This window comes from Pinus tabuliformis, chromosome 9, assembly GCF_031772625.1.
Source record: "Pinus tabuliformis cultivar Carrire ecotype Pingquan chromosome 9, CPIR1, whole genome shotgun sequence".
In the NCBI taxonomy this organism is placed as follows: domain Eukaryota; kingdom Viridiplantae; phylum Streptophyta; class Pinopsida; order Pinales; family Pinaceae; genus Pinus; species Pinus tabuliformis.
The window spans coordinates 165,109,005-165,121,469 of record NC_142307.1 but is presented as its reverse complement, the minus strand read 5'-3'; the positions used below and the strand labels follow the sequence as shown (position 1 = coordinate 165,121,469).

The 12,465-nt window shown below is 42.0% G+C and overlaps 2 pseudogenes; both read right to left on the bottom strand.

Moving 5' to 3' along the window:
• Window positions 1–9,538: 9,538 nt before the first annotated feature.
• On the bottom strand, window positions 9,539–10,653 carry LOC149147649 (cytochrome P450 750A1 pseudogene; annotated as a pseudogene).
• Window positions 10,654–10,823: 170 nt separating this feature from the next.
• Window positions 10,824–11,351, bottom strand: LOC149147648 (cytochrome P450 750A1 pseudogene; annotated as a pseudogene).
• Window positions 11,352–12,465: the final 1,114 nt, after the last annotated feature.

The following is a 12,465-nucleotide window of genomic DNA, read 5'->3' as shown; positions in this document are numbered from 1 at the left end:
CTTCTCGTTATTTTAAGGGGTCTTATGCGGTACTCAGGCTTCCCGTCGGCCCAACTTTTAACGAACAGCTATTTGTGACAAGAGAAGAACACTACTCAAAGACAAAACATTGGTATTATTGAGGGAGGCTTGCTTCTTTCTTATTATCCGAAGAGGGTTCTATTTGCTGCCGCAAATCAATCTCTTTCTTCGGCGATGCCTAACATTAGGTTACTAAAAATGGTGGTCGCCTGTTGTAACAATAGAATCTCTTTCTTTGGAGGCTGCCCCTACTTATCCTTCAAAACATATGTTTTAATGGGTGAGGCTTGTCTTCAAAGATGGTTACTACTTGCTACAGCAAATGGTCCTCATCCTCGGTATCCTGATTATCTAGACAAGGGGAGCGAGAAGCAGATTATCTCACTCGCATAACTTTGACAAAAGAATATTATTCTAGAACAACCCCTCTTCCACCGCCGGACGGGGTACGGACTAGTCCATTCTTCTACGGAAATTCTTCCTCATACCCAGGGTTTCTTCTGCCCGAAGCAGACCAGGGTGCATGCCCCCTGGGTTCCAGTCTTTCTTTCCGAATCACTCGCACTCATCGGGAAGGAGGACTGGGGGTGGAGGCAAATCTTGAGTGAACAGACCATTTAGGATTGGTATTTGACTATTTGCGATGCGAGATCCCGGAAATGAAAGTTGGTCTACGAGCTTGACCATCCTTCCTTCATGTGGAAAACACATTACTCTAAAGAGTGAGGAGACTATCGCTCCCATGCAATAAATATAGTCACGTCCAAGGAGTAGGTTATAATCCAAGGGTCCCTGGACGACCATCATGTTTAAATTGACGGTCTTCCCTTTCAATGTAACAGGTACATTGGGGAGGATTCCTAATGGTCGACTGGTTCCTTTATCAAAACCTGAGAGATTTCTTAACTCAGGTAAAAGCGCTGGGGAACCCAGTGCTTTCCAAGCAATAGAGGAAAGGATACTCACAGACGCCCCTTCATCAATGATAGTACCAGCCATAATCATTCTATAGATCTGGACAATGATTCTGAATGGTATACTGGCTGGTAACCGGGGTCTGCCTAGTTGATTCCAATCAAAGGATACAACCAGGTTGCTTGGTGGTGGGACCGTATATACGGCCGGGTATGACCCTGATGATGTTCCTTCCTGCGATAAAGGAATGGGCACATTGCCCTGACGCTCATCAGAGTCGGTGCTGATGAAAAGAACCTGGATGGTGTCATCCTTATTCTCTTCAGTGAGGGTGTCGCATGAAGCTGACTCTTCGGCGACGGTGTCATTTGAAGACGGGTCTTCAATGACGGAGTCATTGGACGATGAAACCTCTGAAGGAAGAACCGGGTCAACTGCCATTTCGACCTTTAGACTTTCGTCTGGTCTGGATTCAGTAGGTTCATTCTCAATGACCGACACTTCAGCTGACCACTTGAGCGGGTCAACTGGATTTTCAACTATCGAGGGATTAGGCGCGAGTTTTTGGTATCCAGGAGGAAGTCGCAACGGTGAAACCGGGCGATCTTCCAAAACTTTCTTTGCCTCATCTAAGAATGGACATTTGTGGATGGCATGATTGCCTTCACACAATAGACAGGGTGATCTTGGTCCCCTTCTTCGTCCTTCACTCTCGTTAGTTGACGGACTGCAATCAACATGACAACCAGAGGTTGATGCTACCGGATTGTGCAACCTTGGGGACCAGTCCCTTAGTATCCGGGGAATACAAGGACAATCACGATGGAAGTGGATCCCTTTGCAAATGACACATGGCGATTTAGGCCCGGTCGGTGCAGTGTGTGGGTTTTTGTCAGCTTTCTTCTGCTTGCCCCCAGTCGCCTTCGCCAGAGGCTCCTTCTGCTTCTTTTCTCTCTTCTTCTTTCCCTTCTTCTCCTTGGGAGGCTGACTCTTGCCAGCTCTACCTTGCGAAGATGAAGGATCAGAGGAAGTATCGTAAGAAGTGGAAGGCTGGTGGGTAGTTCTAGATTGTTCTGACTGTTGATTCGACTGCTCAGGATTAGTGGCGATCTGGACTACATTAGTTGAAAAGAGCCATACAGGTAGGCCAATTGTCAATCCTGGAAGTGACAATGTTGCCATATGAGGTGCACCAACATCTCCCCAAGAGGAGAAGGGATTTGGACTTCCGCCAAGGTTACTTCCTTGGTTGGTGGGCTCCATACTTTTCAACTGAAAGATCAACGTGGGAATAACAGGTGATTATGTTCCGCTTAAAATAAATTTTATTAACGACGCTTTTAGACACAAACTTGCTTTTTCATGTTTTAAGAGTCGAGAAAAAGCTAAAGATGACTCTAGTCGACTTCGATGTATTAACGAGCCCGAAGTGACAAATGCTCGGTTGGACTTTTTCAGTTATAGAGTTTGAAAAAGGCCAAAAGAAACTGCTCTGGAGATCTAGGCAGAGGGTGTGCCAAACCTTTCGCGAAACCACAGAATACGTTTTACGGTACGGGTGGTCGATCTTCGTGAATGCTGTGTTCACTGCATCGCGATCAGTAGGGCGGCCGACACGGCTTCCTAAGGATAAAGGATAAATGCCTATAGGGGTCTCCCAATATACGCGATGGTACGCGGGAGCACAAGTCCGTATTAGTGCCACCGACTCTCAGGAGGAATCACCCACCTTCGTAGAGATCGACAGTCACTACGTTTAACGACGCCGGAACACGTCTCTACCTAGACCTCTAGATGTTTGCGTTATGTTACAAAGCGTTGTTATGTAAATTGGATTTATTTTAATGTTGATCTTGCTTAGCAGTTTGCCTTTTAGGATCACCACGAGATGTATATATACAACTTTCTAAATGCAATCTAAGATGAGAAGCAAAACTTTTCAATCTTTCAACTTTGAAAACCTTAATCTACTGAGGGAAAAGAAAGACACAACTTTTCGCACAGATCATAGAACACACACTAAAATGCAAATTTTCCTAAATCGTCAAGCACACAGTCAAATGCAAATATGCACAATGCATGTATTTCTTTTCGTTATCCTTAATGTTGATGTAAGACAGAAAGGAAAACTGTTGTATGACTTTTGAATCTAATTTCAAGCGAAAAATAAACAAGCTTGTCCAAAATCAAAAGACACCTTAAGATCGACTTGTTTAGACACTGGAAATGTATAGATTCAAACCATAAAATGAAAAACAAACAAACTCAAACAGCCATGAACAGTAATAAAACTAGCTCTTAAGATCACAAAGACACTTTTACAGTTCAGGATCTAAGAGGTCACCGCTATACTGGTTCGTTTTTCACAATGGGAAACTGTAACTGAAGCAAGAAATACTGAAAGAACACTCACAGTTTCATCACACAACTGAGGCGGAATAATGTCAAGGAAAGTTGGTTTACAGCAAGTACAATGACCAGCAATCAGCAGCAAAAATCAGTGAAAACAGGGCTAAGACACAGTGGGAAACCTCAGGAAGACATAGCCTAACTGGATCAGCGCAGGCTCTGGTCTGTCAAATTGACTCTCAGCGCAGTTCCCGAAGGGAGTACCTGCGCTGAAATGCAGACTGCCTGTGGACAGCCTGCACTGAGACACGAGAGTTGCGTTTACAAGGATTTCCGGGTCATAAAAAGTTCAAAAATGCACTGTTTTTGCTGAAATAAAAAGCTATAGGTCAAGTACAGGCTAAGGGATGATCAAGAGGATGAAAAGCTATCACAAAGAGTACAAGAGTCTTTTGTAGATCAGCTCTTCAAATCATGAATCTGCTCAGAAAGTGAGCAAGAGTAGCAGCCCCTCTACTTCGCTTTTGATATAGTCAAAAGCTTTTCGATTTGGTACTCTTTTCTTCAGGAAATGAATAGCAAAGATACTACAAACACCAACAAGATACTAGGCTCCCCAGCGGAGTCGCCAGTTTGTTGTGGGGAAAAGTATCTGACTCGGATGACCCTATCCCTACTCTAAAGGTGACAGTCTTTAGCAACAACTGAAAGTAAAGCTTTAATGTTTTCCTTTATGAAAGTACAGAGAGAAGGAAGAAAAGATTAACCAACCGGTGTCTTTCGCTTTTGTCGATCCTTATCCTCTCTCTTTGTCTCTTGTTCCCAGCTCCTTGCTCTCTTTGCCGGTCCAGCTACACACAGATCCTGCACAACAGAGAGAAGAAAACTACAAGATACATGTACTCATAACTGATGCATGGATTAGAGTGAATCAAATATACAAGTAAATACAATACATCAATGCAATACAAGTATATAGGAGAACATTCAGAGCTTTATTGATAAAAGTAACAGGGTTCTGAGAAGGTTACAACCATCAATGGCTCCAATCCAGCAGCACCTCCCCAGCAGCAAGAAATCTCCTCTTCACCTCTATAAAAGCAATCACCCAATAGCTCTAACTGTAAACCAACAGCACTTCCTTGCTTTACACAAAATTCCAGCCTCCCTAGACCTCATAGAAGAGCTCTATATATAGGAGAGAAGAAGAAAGGATGAGTCAGCTTGAGACTGACATAAAGCTGCCTTGTGTCCTCTCCCTCTTCAGTTAAACTTCAGTTCTTGAGTCCACTTGGAGATCCTTGCTTACACATGGAGATCAAGTACCTCTTACTCATCACAGGGCGAATCCCATGAACCAAGTGTCAGTTTGGAAGCTTCATGGGCAATTGACACCTTGCAGAATGACTGTGCCACTTGGCCAATCTCGCCCAGCGCAGGTAGCCTTCATTAGATTTGACTTTCAGCGCAGGTACAAGGAGGCGCAGTTGCATTCCAGCGCAGATGCTCAGTGGAGCAGCTGACATGATCCAAAAATAGCCTGTTTTTGAGTGTTTTCAGGTGGAGAACTGATGGGAAGTGTTGTGGTTTGCTGACCTTGTTCTTCTAGGGGTAAGAACAACATGTTTAGGGACTGAGGATCCCTGTAATTATCGACATTTCATGCTCCATGTTACAAGGCACAAAAATGTCTATAATAGGAGCTCCATCATGGCACGACCGAATGGGATGTATTGAAGGAAGGATTCTTATTGATCTTCAGCTTTGAGGATGGCTTCACAAGAATCGATGAAGCACTACAAGAGATTAAGGTGGTTATCTTCAAAATGCTGGCAAAACCTATGGAATAGAGCCAACCATGCTGGAGCACCCAGCTGTGCCATGATTTGGAATGCTATAATGTGACTGTTGAAGAGGAAGAGGAGGACCCATGGAACATTAATATTTTGGAATCATAAGGGCATTGCAAAGTCGAAGGCCCAAAAATAGAAAACCCGGAGATCCTCACACCTCTGAAGACAAATCAAATAAACATTTGCACTAATGAAGAACCGAAGTTCACGAAAAATTGGAGATTATTAGGACGATGCTACAGTGGATAAAGTTGTTGAATTACTCCATGAATACCAGGATCTCTTCCCTACTAAGTTTTCGGATTTAAAGGGCATTGTTGGTGATCTAAGCATTATGAAGATCACTCTGAAGCTAGACGTGAAACCTATTAAATAAAGGTTGTATCGCCTTAATCCTAAATACAAGGAAAAGGTTCACCAAGGGCTGGATAAGATGTAGGAGGTGGGCATCATAGAAACTATTGAATAATCTGACTGGGTGAGTCCAATGGTGGTTCAGGAGAAGAAACAAAAGGGTGAAATAAGGGTTTGTGGAGACTTGTAGAAGCTTAATGATGCATGTGTTCACGACCCATTCCCAACATTGTTTATGGACGAAGTGTTAGATAATGTTGGAGGGAAGGAGGCCTATTCCTTCACTAACGTGTTTTTTGGGTATCATCAGATCAAGATCGCACCAGAGGATAGGAGAAAAATGACCTTCGGGATGGAGTGGGGTTATGTTCAATACATTATGATTCCATTTGGGCTTAAGAATGCGCCTACAATATTTTCCCACATATTCATAATAGTTTTCAAGGAGTTCATTCATAAGTTCCTGGAAGTATACTTTGATGATTAGACGTGTTTGGACTAGTGAAGCGCCATGTAGCAAGTTTGTGCCTAATGTTGGATATGTGTCACAAATAACAAATCGTGCTGAATTTGAAGATATGCATATTTTGTGTTCCCTTTGGGATATTGTTGGGTCACGTGGTGTGCAAGCAAGGATTGATGGTGGACCCTACAAAGATAACAGTGATTGTGAATATGGAGGCCCCTAGGAACATCAAGCAGCTGTGCGCGACACTAGGACATATGAGATATTATAGAAAATTTATCAAAGCTTATGCTCAAACTACTGCTCCCATGGAGAAACTGCTGAACAAGGACACAACATTTTGTTGAGACGAAGAATTCCAGCACAACTTAGATGTGTTGAAAGAAAAAATGGTCATAGCGCCGATCTTAGTATTCTCTTATTGGAAAATGGAGTTTCATGTACATGTAGATGCTTCTCGCATTGCATTGGGTGCAGTGTTAACACAGGCCAGTGAAGGAGAAATGGACCATCTTATAGCCTTCGCAAGTAGGAAGCTATCGAAGGCCGAGAGAAATTATTATACGACTAAGCGTGAAGGATTGGCCATGGTGTACGTGCTGCAAAAATTCAGGCATTATCTGTTAGGAGGGAATTTCAAGATGTACATAGATCATTTTGCCTTGAAATACTTGGTCAACAAGCATGTGTTGAGGGGGAATATTTGCATACGGTTGCCATTATTCTAGGATTATGACTTTGAAGTCATTATGAATTCGGGACAGTTAAATGTGGGACATGACCATCTATCGCAGATCAACATAGGCGAGGAGCCTAATAATTTGAAAGAAGGGTTCCCAGATGCACAACTCTTTGCAGTGCACATAGAGGATAATCACTTTGCAGACATTATTCACTTCTTGACTATGGGGATGGCACTAGAAGGATATACAAGCCAGCAAAAGAAGGAATTGGTAGTGCGTGCAACCGATTTATCAATCAATGTAGGACATTTGTATAAAATGAGGGCTGATGAAATATTGCGAAGATATGTGCTGGACTTTGAGTGGGATAACATTCTTGTTGAAGCTCACAGAGGAGTTGTGGGAGGCCATTATGCGAACAAGGCAACTGCGCAGAAGATTTTGTGCGCAGGTCTATGGTGGTCAACATTGCACAAGGATTCCAAGAATATTGTAAGGTATGCGATGCATGTCAAAGAATTGGTAGACCCTTGCGAAGGGATGAGTTACCACTACATCCTCAGGTGTCCTTGCAGGCATTTGAGAAGTGGGCGATTGATTGTTTTGGGCCAATTCAGTGCTTGGGAAAGAAAACAGGTGCACACTATATTATAACAATGACAGAATATTTAACCAGATGGGCAGAAGAACAACTCATTAAAGATTGTACATGCACCACAATAGAAAAGTTCTTGTTTGAGTATGCCTTAACTAGATTTGGATGCCCAAAAGTGTTGATGAGTGACAGAGGTACACACTTTCTGAACGAAACGATCAACACATTGATTGAAGAATTCTAGGTCTACCATCAAAAGAGTACACCGTGTCACCCTCAGGCAAATGGAAGTGTTTAGACCTCTAATAAGATTTTGGAGAATGCGCTGACAAAGATCTGTAATGCGCAGTAGAATCACTGGAATGTTCATGTACTTGCAGTTCTATGAGCTTATAGGACTACTTGTAAGAAGCTGAGAGGGAAAACATCATTCAAATTAGTATATGGGGTTGAAGTTGTAATGTCCGTGGGGTAAATTGTACCTAGTATGCACATAGCAGCGCTGATGGATATCGCGGATCGCAAGGCCTTGGAGGAACGACTCGCGCAACTGATGGAGCTTGAAGAAGATCAAATTTTGGCATGATTCCATCAACAAGTGGAGAAGGAGCGTGAAAAAGTGTGCCATGATCGCCATATCAAGCTTTGCACATTCAAGGTAAATGATATTATCTTGTTATATGATAGTAAATTCACTAAATTTCCGAGTAAATTCCAGATGCATTGGCTAGGGCCATATATTATCAAAGAAATTATAGATGGAGGCGCAGTTCAGCTTGTAAAGCTGAATGGGGAACCCTTCCCAGGAAAAGTGAATGGGAGCAGGTTGAAATTGTATACAAGGGATCCTGGACAATGACTATATGGCAGCAGGATAGTCTTAGTGCTCCAGGTATTATCAAGGGAGTGCAGGACTATAAACTACACTACCCAGTTTGGAGGACAACGCAGCGAGAAGGTTGCATAAAGAATGATGAATATACAACCCATAAATTTGTGCTCAGGAAGCTACGCCATGGAGGAAGGTATCACGCTGCACAAAAGGAAAGTAACCATTGGAGTTATTGTTCATGACTTGGCGGCCAAAATATGGTTAAGTGGAGCGGGGTGGTGGCATTTAAGGCAATTGGTTTTGAAGATCTATCACCAAAACAACATTTTTAATCAGAAATTGGGTGGAATGGTCAAATTTGAATTCAAAATTCCCTATAAATTATGTGTGCCAGTCCAATAGAGAACACTTTGCGCTCTCATAATTGTTAGTGAATTTCATTGTCTATTGCCTATGAGCCAAGCGTTTTGGAAAGATTTAGTTGCAAGCCCCATGTTTTTTGAGTTGCTTGAGATAAGCCAGAAGCTTATTCTTGACAAAATGTCTACACCAAGTCCTACTAAAATTGTTATTACTGGCGATGTTGCCTTTGAGAGCGTTTCCCCAAAAGTTGTAAGTATGGAAGCTTCGGCTACTGTGCCTATGGCGCTGAGGTCGCCTAGGGTGAAGGCTACCCGTGCTAGAGAAAGCCAACCTGCCAAACCCAATCAATACATGAAAGCTAAGCAGAAAAAGCGAGTGCTGGTGCGTGCATCCCCAAGTAAGCATACCGAAACACAAAAGCAGAAGAAAGATAAGTAGCCAAAGAAAGTAGTGGATCTAGAGGCAGAAGAAGCCTAGGGAACAAAATATATTGATGCTGAAGGAGTGAAACCCATAACAAGGCTACCTAAGTATATCCCTCCATGGAAGGGAAAAGCAAAGGTCCGTGATGAAAGCCAGTATTGCTGCAAGGATGCTGCAACTCCTGGGCTACCATCTTTACTTATCAACCTGAGGTTTGTATAAACTTGGAGGTGACAGTGCTATATGCACAAGTAGAAGTGAAGATCCTATTTGTTGTCACTTGTTCGGGTTCCAAGTCAGACTTCTATAGAGTCAAAAGAAGCTTGATTCTTTGATGGAAGAAAAGAAAATCTATTTTAAAAGAGCTACTTCAATGTAGGAATGAGAAAAATAAGGAAGCAGATTACACCTCAGAAAACTTCAGCCTTGATATGTATTTATTATAGTACTAGTACATATGGAATTTATATATTTATTACATTGTGAGTACTGTTGGCCCGCCCTTTCAAAATTAACCTTGAAAGTAGGTTTGCTAGGTTGAAGTCTTCGGAGTACGTATGCCGTAAACAGTTTGACAGTTATAAAATAAAAAGTTGCAGTTTTACAGTTCTAAAAAGTTCCACACATATGCCTAACCTGAAAGTTGGATGTAGAAAAGCCTCTCCGACTGTATTGCTTACGGATTTAAAAGCAACCATGGATTCTCAACCTTGCAAAAGCAGAGAGCGGTACTTGTCTTGGAATCGAGGTTGCACACGCTTCTTTCATATCCATCTGCGATGGATCGCCTTCAACTCTCCACTCAAAAACGTGCACTAGCTGAGCCAGTACGAGTTCAACCATCGGAATAGCCATTGAAGCGCCCGGACATCCTCTCCTACCAGACCCGAATGCCAGAACTCGGAAGTCGGATTGACCGGTTAAATCTATATTTTCGTCCCGCATAAATTTCTCTGGCTTAAATTCCGATGCATCTACCCCCCCACACAGTTGGATCCCTTCCTATTGCCCACAAATTCACAAGTAACATTGTTGTCTTAGGAAAATAGTATTCCCCTACTGTGACAGCCTCTAGAGATTGATGGGGAATAGCCAGCAGCAACGGTGGGTATAATCGTAGCGTTTCTTTGACCACACAGTGGAGGTATTTCATGGTTGCCAGATCCGATTCCTTTACTTTTCGAGGTTCACCATCAACGGATTCAATTTCCGTCTGTAATTCCTTCATTGCATCAGGATGTCCCAGCAGCTCACTCATTGCCCATTCTAGTGTAGTCGACGTCGTATCCATTCCACCAGCGAACATCTCATACACAAATACAAATACAGAGTTAACATATTTTTGTGTGAGTAAATGAATGATAGCTATCAAGACTCCTAAGTACTTCCTAGATTTAGGTCACAGGTTCGAGCCCAATTGACAAAGACACAGAGAAAAAGCTTGATTGAAACATTCTAGTTTGAAGAATTGGAATAGAGTGCCCACCGCCCTCCACACATACAAATATAATTGCCTTGATGCTTTCCTGTGTTATTTTGTTTAGATTGGTCTCAGCTATCACGAGGAGCGTATCAACAAAGTCTTTAGGAGCCTCTGGCTCTGCCTCTTCCTGCCCACCGGAGGTCGCGGCGGCCACGCGATGATGAACATGATCCTCTATTACTTTCTCAGCGAAAGCATCGAATCTTTTATGAGCTTTCTTCAGGCGCCGCCGGATACCTTGCAAATCAAGCCAATCCAAATAAGGGATGAAGTCGCCGATATTAAATTCTCCCACAGCACTTGACACCTGCTGCATCAGATCCTTGAATCCTTTGTCATTGGCACCCAATTCATCGTTAGAAATTTGTGACTTGCCAGTATTTGCCAGACTATATTGGAGCTGAGCGTAGAGATTACATAGGTCACATTGAGGGGTATTGTGCCCTTCTCACTCTTTTCCCAGATTGAACGCATCGCGGCAGACACTTATTTCTCTCGAAGGTTCTTGAAGGACTCTATTCTCTTGGCCGTGAGCAGTTCCAAGACGCATATTTTTCTCATTTTCCTCCAGTGATCTCCATAGGGAGCCAACACAATATCTTGGAAATTGTAGAAGAAGTATTTGCCTCCGGCGGTTGGAGGTCGGCTTGCAAACATCAAATCATGGGTTTTCAGAAACTGTTTGGCAATCTCAGAGGAGGAAACCACAACGGTAGGGACAGAGCCAAAGCGCATAAACATAATGGAACCATATTTGTCAGAAAGGTCCTTAAGACAACGGTGGACAGGGAGTCTCAATTTATGGAAGGGCAGTGGATAGGGTCCTGGAGGCAATCTTCTACTCTTTCGCCGTAACATCCACACCAATACCAGTGCCGCGATTAAACCAATCATAGCCGTTGTCGCAGTACCTCCTGTACCAACTATTAACGTTGCGGAGGCGGTCAACCGCTGAAGCAGCTTATCGAAACCCATATCGTCGTTTTGCAGTGCACGTTCTATGGAAAGAGCCATACCTTATTTATAAATAAAACCTCCTGAATTTTGGAATATAGCATCTAACTTGACTTGACCTTAAAATTAAATGATATCTATATCACACAAACAAACAAATAACGACTTCAAAATTAAATGATATCTATATCAACAAACAAATAACAAATTTAAAATTAAATAATATCTATATCACACACAAACAAATAACGACATTAAAAATAAATAATATCTATATCACACAAACAAACAAATAACGGGTCAAAATGGTAAAAAGGAATCATGGCTACATGGTTCCCACCGACGCGTCCATGAATTCCGACTTTTTCGCGTGGGAATGCAACCCGAGACCGAGAGAGACAATTGAATTAGATTCCCAGTGCACCTGAATCGGGATTGGATTAGAAACATTTGTGCTCATTACTATGCAAAGTGACGATCGGAGTGAGTTTGTTAATCTCAACGAGCGTGAATTTAAAGTTGAATGGTTGATTGTAAAAGATAAGATGGCAATTTTACATATTACTATCTTTCAATCCAAAATTTCTTTTCAATTTCAAAATATATGGATGTGTATTTATAATTTGGTCTCAGTTAACAACCACCACCACCGTCCTCATCATCATCCTAAAATTTAAACATGATAAAATTATAATCTTACAAAACAACATCATATATTTAACTTCCAAATTGACTAATAAAAATGCATTTAATTTTCGTTGTTTTAAAAAATATTCACACAGTTCAATTGTCATCTTCGGTTTTAATTTTAACAAATTAAACTATTAAGAAAAGGGGATGGAACTCTTAACGAGCATGAAACTGCCAAAAAAGAGGGAATCTTTTCGCCAGCTTAGCGGCCACAGGATATGATGTAAGCGATTTAATTATTGAGCTTACGTGGCTTCCCTTTTGAATTTCTATCGGTGGAGACTCGCCGGCCCCAGCCGCCCGGCGTTTCCGATGTGTCAATCAATTTAAGTTTTGAAATGCATCGAAATTAAAACAGAAGGAACATTTTAATTTAAATATTTAATTTTAACTTAAATGTTTAATTTTAACTGCTATTCCTTATTTCAATCGCAGTTTTTTTTAATTATTTTCTTCCATTGTGGCCTGTAAAAAGGATATGAGT